This window comes from Nannospalax galili, unplaced genomic scaffold (assembly GCF_000622305.1).
Source record: "Nannospalax galili isolate Female #2095 unplaced genomic scaffold, S.galili_v1.0 scaffold5176, whole genome shotgun sequence".
Classification (NCBI taxonomy): domain Eukaryota; kingdom Metazoa; phylum Chordata; class Mammalia; order Rodentia; family Spalacidae; genus Nannospalax; species Nannospalax galili.
In genome coordinates, this window is record NW_008337667.1 from 76,833 (window position 1) to 86,247 (window position 9,415).

The following is a 9,415-nucleotide window of genomic DNA, read 5'->3' on the forward strand; positions in this document are numbered from 1 at the left end:
TAGTGTGCACCTTTCATCCTAGTACTCGTGAGGCAGAAGTGGGTGGATCTCTTTGACTTCCAGGACAGCCTAGTCTACACAGAGTTAGTTTCAGACCTAAAATGTTTAGAAAGATACAGAAACCATGAGTTGGCTGCCTTTGCATCTGCAGTCTCTTCAGGTTGTTGATAGCACTGGAATCCTTGAAGTCACAGACTGAACAACTGTCTTGCAGGCCAGCAGCTGAGCCTCCTCCTTAGGTCCTAGTAACTGCCCTCATCCTCTTCATCCAGCTCCTCTATCTGCATTTGTTGCCTTATGTGACTCTCATCTCCATCTTCAGAGCCAGCAGCACAGATTCTCCCAAGTTCCCTTCTTCAGCCAAACATGAACTAAATAACCACTACTTAAGGAAAGATGACCGTCATTGTTTTCTTGAAATGAACTTGGTATAAAAGGCAGTAAAGAGGTCCTTATATGTTGTATCTGAGTCTTATTTGGTCCGTGGGATCAGGTACAGCGTTGAAATCCAGGAGACCGCCGCAGCTGGTTCTGTGTCAGAACCATAGGCCAGAGCACAGCGGAGAGACCAAGTGATGAAGGTACTGTTGCAGCAACTGGAATCATCAACACTGTTACGGCGCAGACACATTTTGTAACACATTTGAAATCAAGACATTCCAATTTTTTGTAAAGCACAAATCTCCACCATAAATTGAGGACTTCAATGTAGACAGGCAGAATCCAAGTGAAATCCAACACAGTGAGGTCAGAAAACCACAGGATCCCACAAACAGCTAAATGCTCCTGCACAGAAAAACCGGCTTCTCAACATGTTGCCCCTGCGCTGAAATTGCAGAGGGCAACTGATATCAAGATCTGCATTCGAAGACCGACCCTGACCACCACAGTAGGTTTGAAAGGATGGCAGTTATTATGGACATACAGCTCCAAAACAAGCCTCCTCATATGCTTTTTTTTTTAATTTTAATTTTTTTTTATTTTATGTGTATGCACGTATTGCCTGCATGTAGGTAAGTACAATGCCCATGGAAGTCATAAGGGGCTGTCAAATCCCCTGGGACTGGAGTTATGGACAGTTGTTACCTGTCGTATGAATGCGGGGATTCGAACCTGGGTCTTCTGCAAGAACCAGTGTTCTTAACCGCTGAGCCATCTCTCCAGTCCTGCCTCCTCATATTCTTTAGGTATGTGAGCCTGGCAACTCTTCTGGACAAATCAAACTGGTTTACATAAACTGTAACTACTTGTTTAAGGTGCTTGCAAAGCTTCTTATTTCTGGTTGCAAATGTTTCCACCTTAGCCAGGATGTAGTGCTGGTAGGCGGCCAGGGCCCATGTGACTGTGGCAGGGCCACTGTGCTGAGCAGGATCCTGCCCCATCAGGGCAGGCCTGCAGTGGCATGTGCCAAGTAGCACCTCCTTCATCCCAAGCACTGAATGGGCCAGGGCCTCAGCTGGTGCCAGCTGCAGACACCTACATGGCCTGGGGAAATCTGGGAACTGTGCACCCGGAGAGAGAAGGCCAGGGCACTGCAAAGCTGGAGCAGCAGGGTAGGCAACAACCACAGCTACAGACCTCCCAGGGCTTTCTGATTATTTATTATCAGCTTGTTTAAACTGGTTATCTCTTCTGGTTTTAACTTTAATAGTTTCCATGAATTTAGAAATTGGTCCATCTCTGAAATTTTCACATTTATTAGAGTGTAAGTTTGTAAAGTATTCCCTTATAATATTCTGGATCCTGTTGGTGTTTGTTGTGATATTTTCACTTTCATCTCTGTTTTTGTTGATTTGGATTTTCTCTTTCTTTCATTTGGTTAGCTGGGCTAAAATTCTGTCTGTCTTCCTTATCTTTTCAAAGAGGGGACTCTCAGATTCATTGATCCTTTGCATTATTTTCTTAGTTTCTATTTCATTAATTCCTGCTCTGATTTTTGTTACTTCTTCTCATCTGCTGGGTTAGGTTTGTTTGTTCTTGCCTTTCCAGATTCTTGAGTTGTGCCACTAAGTTTTTTTATTTGGGAAATGTTGATTTTTTTTTAATGTAGGCATTTAAAGTACAAACTTCTATCTTAGGAACAATTGTATTGTGTCCCAGAGATTTGTTGGATTGTGTTATCAGTTTCATTTATTTCCAGTTACAGTTTTATTTTTTCATTAATGACTTCTTTGACTCATTCATCATTGAGTCTGTTGTTTAATCTTCATGATTTCATGTAGTTACTAGAGCTTATTTTGCTCTTGATTTTAAACTTTATTGCACTGCACATCGAGAGAATGCATTGAATTATCTCAATTTTTGGTATGTGTTAAGGTTTGTTTTGTGTCCAGTATGTAGTCAATTTTACAGAAACTTACATGGGCTAATGATTATAATGTGTGTTCTTAGGTACTTGAGTAGCTATGCAGTAGATAACTGTTAGTTCCACTTGATTTATGATATCATTTAATTGAGATGTTTGTTTAGTCTTCATCCAGTTGACCTGTCTATTGGAAACAGTGTAGTCCTGAAGTCACCTACTATTACTGAGTTGGGGTTATTCTGTGTCTTGAAGTCCAATAGTATTCTTTGTATGAAACTGGGTGCACCAGAGTTTGGTGCATGTATGTAAATGATTGTGATGTGTACTTGGTCAATTGTTCCCTTGATCAAAATGAAGTAACATTCTTTATCTCTTCTGCTTAATTTAAATTTGAAGTACATTTTGCCAGATAAAATAGAAATTCCTACTTGATTCTTCGTGTGATTGGCATAGCATATTTTTTCTGTCATTTCAGCCTAAGTTAGTGCTTACTCTTGAAGGTGAGGTGAAGTTCTGTAGACAACAAAGAGATCCATTTTGTTTCTTTTTTATATATTTTTATTGAATTGTTGTGTATTTCATACAGAGCATCTTAGTTATCTTCATGCCCACTTCCTCATTGCCCCCCTCACATAGCAGCCCCACTGAGGTCTAGTCAGCCTATCTAGAGTCTTTCCCGTTAAGATCAGCTCTTCCTCATCCACCAGTAATCAGCTGTCAACAGTTCTTTGGCTAAGATTGGGGACTGCTGCCCATTACCCACAATTCTATGCTGGGTTTTGTCTGCTTGAGTTAGCATGCATCTTGTGTATGCTGACACCATTGCTGTTGTTTCATATGATCAAGGGCCCAGAAGCCTGAAAGTCTCTATTTCCATATGGTCATGCACCTCCTCTCTGGTTATTACACTATTTTTACCACCTCTTCTACAATGGATCCTGAAACTGTGTGGGTAAAATTTAATATAGGAATCCTGTTCAAAAACTCACAATCTGCACTCTTATTCTCTATGCTTTGACCATTTGTGTCCTTTGGAGTTCATGGTCCTGTGTTCCATGAGGGAACCTCATACATTAGAGTTGAGAGATGCATTACTATTTTCTCTACTCCTTGTTCTGGTATGTTCCATGAGCATTTGGTGTAGGGGTTTCATTGTAGATATGTTACTTAGGGTTGGTCATTGCACAGACAATATCTGTATGTGATCATTTGTGGAACTCTGTAATAATCCCCAAATGTTGCAAATGAAACTTCTTTGATGAATGGTGACTGGCATAATTGTCTGTAAATACAAGGATCTATATTTAGTACCTAGTAAGATATTACATTTATTTAGGGATGTGGCAGCTTTGGGGTTTTTACTTAGATCTACAACTTCTCCAGCCATTGTATTTAACCATATTTACAGTACCACACATGAGTTTCCTACCATTCATTTGGCTTTAAGTCCAATTAGGTTGTTGTTGATTAACCCCCAAGATAAAACTGCCAGTACCGTCCCACTATAGCTTTCTGTGCCAGTCATTGTTGTGGTTATTAGCCTTAAATCTGGTCTGGGACCATTAATTTATGTTTCCTCTGCATCCTGTATAGTGTTCTCCAAAAATACGAGAGCTAGCCTCCAGGGAGGTGGCTTCCAGATCATTTCCAGCTCCATTTTCCAAATCCTGTATACAATATAAGTCCTATCATCAGCATTAAGGTCTTTCCTCCAAGATCTAGGAGGCAATCTAGGACTGTGACAATAGATTGTGTAATTCTAGGGTTCCATTGGACTAACTTGACCAACAACTTGAAAGGATTCAAGTTGATGATCTGATTATACCACTCCTTGGCATGTATCCAAGGACTCATTCTATTGCAAAAATATTCATACATCCATGTTTGTAGCCACCCTTTTACAATAGCAAAGATGTGGAAGCAACCCAAGTGTCCCACAACTGAAGAGTGAATTAAGAAAATGTGGTACCTTTACATAATGAAGTCCTCCCCTTTGGAACTGGATGGAACTACAGTTATACTAAGTGAAATAATACAGATTCAGAAAAGTAAACAACATATATTCTCCTCATCTGTGGATCCTAGAACCAAATACATATATGTGAATATATATCCTGATGTAAATGCAGGAGCCAGGAAGATGGAATGAAATCAGGGAGGTAAAGGGGAAGAAAAAGCCTGAAAGAGAGGAGCAGTGGGATATAGGTGTTACCAAAGGAGAAGTGGATAAAATTCAAGTATTTATATGTGAGGAGAGAAGGAGGGTTATACAAAGGATTTTGGATGGAAAAGACGGAGCTCAAGAGAGGATGGGGGTACCATAGGAAACAAGTATTATCATGAGTCAAAACAGTATCAAGAGTAAAATGGGGAAAATGGGAGTACTTTAACTGAAGAGGGAGGAGGGAGGGTTAGACAGAGATAGAGAGGAGAGAGATAAGTAATTCTTAGCCATTGTGAAAAGCCGGAGAGAAATAAAATATTTCAAAAACCAACTGGAAAATTACACATATAATATCTCTACATGAGTCCATGGGTATAGCTGAAGGCTGTATAACAAAATCAGTTCCAGACAGAAGAAACTTCCCTTCAAGTGGTTGACCTAGGTAGTTAAAGAGACATGCAAAATTACTCAACTATGGCCACAGACTTGGATTTTGTTTCTTAAACTATTCAACTAGTCTGTTCCTTTTGACTGAGGAGTTGAGGCCATATATAAAGCTATTATTGAAACGTGTATTGGCTACTGAAATTTTAATTTCAGTTTCTGTTCTTCATCCTATTTTGTATTTCCATAATTATATGTAAATTTTTCTGTGTGTGTAGCTTCTTGAGTATGGTCATTACATTCTTCAGTTTTTCGTTTCATTTGGGTATTCTCTGTAGAGTGGTTTGTGGACCTGAATTCTTTCACCCTATTCATGTCATGTATGATTTTTTTCTTTCCCTTTCATCTATCATAGAAATTTTGCTTGATAAAGTACTGAGTTCACATCTATGATCATTTGCAAGTTGGAATATTTTGCTCCTAACTCTTCTGACATTTATAGTTTTCATTGAAAACGTAGCTGTAATTCTGGTTGGTTTTACTTTATATGTGAGTGGTTTTACTCTTGTATCTTTCAGTAATCTCTCTTCTGTTCACTTAATATTTTTAACATATGTCATGGGAGTTCATTTTCTCTTCCTACCTATTTGGTGACCTTTGTGCTTCTTGTATCTCTATAACGATGGCTTACTTTAAAAACAGAAAATTTGTTGTAATCATGTTGAAGATCTGGTCCATTAATTCTGGGATCTTTCTCTTTTTTGTTTCAATGTATATTTTATTGAATGTTTGTACACTTCATACAAAGCATCTTAATCATCTTCATAACCCCTGATCCATCTACACAACTCCAGGGTACTCTAATCAAATTTCATGCATTCTGACACATATGTTAAGACTTATCGAGTCATTTTGTATACCCAGAGGTCCAGAGGTCTCCTAATGCAAGTTTATCAACTGGTGTCTAGCCAGCCTTTCTTCTTTAAGGAAGAGACACTTTTCCATTTTATAAGTCTATGATGATAATTTTGGTCTTTTTTTTTGGATTCCCACATTTCCTGCATATTCAATTCCTGTTTTTTTTTTTTAATTTTCCATATTATTTGTTTGAGTTGTCTAATTCTTCAACTTTATCATCTAGGCTTACTATTCTGTTTTGCACTTCATTTATTCTTTTGGGAAGGCTTTTTCCTATTGTATCAAATGGGCTTATTGAGTTTTTCAAGTCCATCTTCATTTCAGCCTGTTTTTACCTCAATATTGCTGTTTATTTCATGAATTCACTTTTAAAATCCTGTCATCTCTTCGTTCATATATTTTTATTTTCTTGAAATTCAGTCAAGACTTTATCCCTATCTTCTTTGAGTTCTTTGAGTTGTTTTTGTGTTCTTTAAATTCATTGAATTATTTGATCAATTTTATGATTGTTACTTTAAATTCTGTGTCCTGGGGTTCCTCTAGGTAATTCTCATTGTAGAGAGAATGTTATAGGCCTGATGAGGTTTGGTGGGGAGATATGATTTTACTATTTATTATCTGTAATTTTTCATTGAAGTCTAGGCATGTGAATTTTGTTGTTGTTGTTGCTTGTGTGTCTAATATGAAACCAAAGCCTGTCTTGTGGCATAGAAGCTTGATTCTGTTTATACTGTTAATGCATCTTGGCTGCTTTCTGATCTGGTATGAATAGTTATTTGGTCTGAGCTCCAGTTTCTCTCTTTTGATATTTTATTGGAGGACAGGATGATCCAGGCAGGCTGGTTAGGAGCTCTCCAGGAGTACAAAGGAGCCTGGGCCCAATTTGAGGTAATGTTTTATTTAGGCCAGTTCTAACTAGCTAAGAAAAGAAGGTATGAATCCTGGGGCCAAACCTAGGGCTGGTCTCAAAGCAGGGGAATGGTGACCTGGAACAAAAAGATCTGGCTGTCTTTCTCAACTAGTTTGATATGCTTTGGTGGCCTCAGCAGAACAGGACCAATGGCTAAGGAATGCTCTGGAAACAGGATGGGCTGGTTATACTAAGTGGCAGAAAATTCTTGAGTTGTTGAGCAGTGGAAGAAATGGGAGATGGTCCCAAAGCAGGGAAATGGGCGTGGTAGGATTTAGGTTTCTCAGGTGCTATTTGACAGCACCCTGAGCAGGAACAAATTGAAATTAATAAAATCAGAGATGAAAGTAGAAAAATCACAACAGCCATCAAAAATACATATTAAAAGGGGATACTTCAAAAAACCTATGCTCAATAAAATTGAAAATCTAAATGAAATAGATGTATTTCTAAATTCATGGAAATAACCAAAGTTAAACCAACAAGAAAGCAACAGTTTAAACACAAATAAGGAAACTGATAAAGTAATACAAGAACTTTCTGACTCAAAAAGCTCAGGTACAGACAGATTCACAGCAGAATTCCTTCAGACAGCCAAAATTATATGAATCTAAACATTTTATAGCTACTTTTGAAAGAGATGTATCTTTGCTCTGAAAATTGTTATTGAGTATGTAAAGCTATAATGAAAATTTCTTCTGAAAATTAAAAAAAATTAATGTAGACAGAAAGGGAGAGGGCTGGGGAAAGACTTAGTGGTTAAGAGCACTGGGTACTGTAGCAGAGGACCTGGGTTTGAGTCCCAGCACCCACATGGTGGCAAGCAACCATCCTAACTCCATTTCCAGGTGACTGACAGCCTCTTCTGATGTCCACACACACGCATAGCATAACACGGGTACACGTACATGCAGGCAATACACTCAAACACATAAAATAAAATAATAAGGAAGGAAAAAAAATGAGAGGGAGAACACCTAAAGTCCTTCAAAGACACAACCAAAAAAAACCTATATGCCCATAATGAACATAGGCATACAATTTTCAAAAATATTTGCAAAACACATACAGACACACAACAGAAAGATCATCCACCATGATCAAGTCAGTCTTTCCAGAGATTAAGGGATGGATAAACATCCATAAATGAATAAATGTAATAAGCATATAAATGGACTAAAAGAAAAAAACCACATGGTCATCTCAATACATACAGAGAATTCCTCTGAAAAACTCCAACATGCATTTATATTAAATGCCTTAGAGTGACCTGGACTAGAGGGAACATACTTCAACAAATCTCTAAGTTATATGCAAAAATGTCTACAGCCAATGTCATTGTAAATGAAAAAAAAATTAAACCTGGAAGCATTACCATTAAAACCAGGAACCAGACAAGGCTGTCAGCTATCTCCAGTCCTTTTCAAGATAGTGCTTGAAACTGTTGATAGAGCAATAAGAAAAAAAATTAAAGGAGCATTAATTTGAAAGAGAGGTTATACTATTTGCAGATGGTATGCTAGTATACACAAGAGGCTGCAAATTTCCAACAGAGAATCGCTAGAAATAATTAATACTTTCAACAAAGTATCAGGTTATAATATCAGCTTATGAAAATAAGTAGCATTTATATATGCCAATAACAAGTCATTGAAAAAAGCATTCAAGGAAACTTTCGCATTCAAAATAGCCTCAAAAAATTTAGGAAAGACCTAATAAAAGACATCAAAATCTCTAAAATGCAAAATTTAAATTTTTAGAAAAGGACATAAAGGAAGACACCAGGAGATGGATGGACATATTGTGCTCATGGATTGGTAGAATTAATATTGTGAAAATAACCATCTTACCAGTATCAATATATAGATTCAATGCAATGTTATTCACAATCCCCATCATATTTTTCACAGAAAATTTTTTTTTAAATCCTGAACTTCATGTGGAAACACAAAAGACTCTGGATACCCAAAGTAACCATGGACAAAAATAGCGATGATGGGGGCGATTACCTTTAAAATAGAATGGTACTGTCATAAAAACAGAAATCTAGATCAAGGGAATAAAATAAAAGACCAAAACATGAATGCATGCAATTCAGCCCCATAATATTTGACAAAGGTACCAAGAAAACATAATGGAGGAAAGACAACATCTTTTGTTCTCTTGATTTTAGCCAGTCTGGCTAGGGTAAGATGAAATCTTAAAAAGTTTTTGAATTGTGGTTGCCTAATTACTAAGATATTGAAAATTTTTTATCATGTTTTTTAGACATTTGTAGATCTTCCTTTGAGAACTCTCTGTTAAAGTGCTTAGCCCATCTTTTTTCTGTGTCATTTGATTTCTTGTTTCTTTGTTTTTTTTTAATTCTTTGCATATCCCGAATATCAATCAATTGTTGGATGTATAGATGGTGAAGTTTTTTTTCCACTTTATGGCTTCTTCATCATTTCTTTTGTTGCTCCTTTTGCTGCAGAGAATGTTTTTAGTTTAATGAGGTCCCTCTTGTAGATTAAAGTCAACAATTAACTGATGTCCACTATCTAAAGTACTTTCTTATACCTAAATATTGAGGGCACTGCCGGTGTTTCCATCTAACAGTTTCAGTTTCAGTTCAGCTCGGCTAACTGAGGTCTTTGATCCATTATGATACGACTTTTGTGCAGGGAATAAGATAAGGGTCTAATGTCATTCTTCTACATGGACATACACTTTTACCAGAACCAATTGATATAGA

At 37.3% G+C, this 9,415-nt stretch overlaps 1 pseudogene; it reads right to left on the bottom strand.

Moving 5' to 3' along the window:
- Positions 1-403: 403 nt before the first annotated feature.
- LOC103733811 lies at positions 404-948 on the bottom strand (annotated as a pseudogene).
- Between the last annotated feature and the right edge of the window lie 8,467 nt (positions 949-9,415).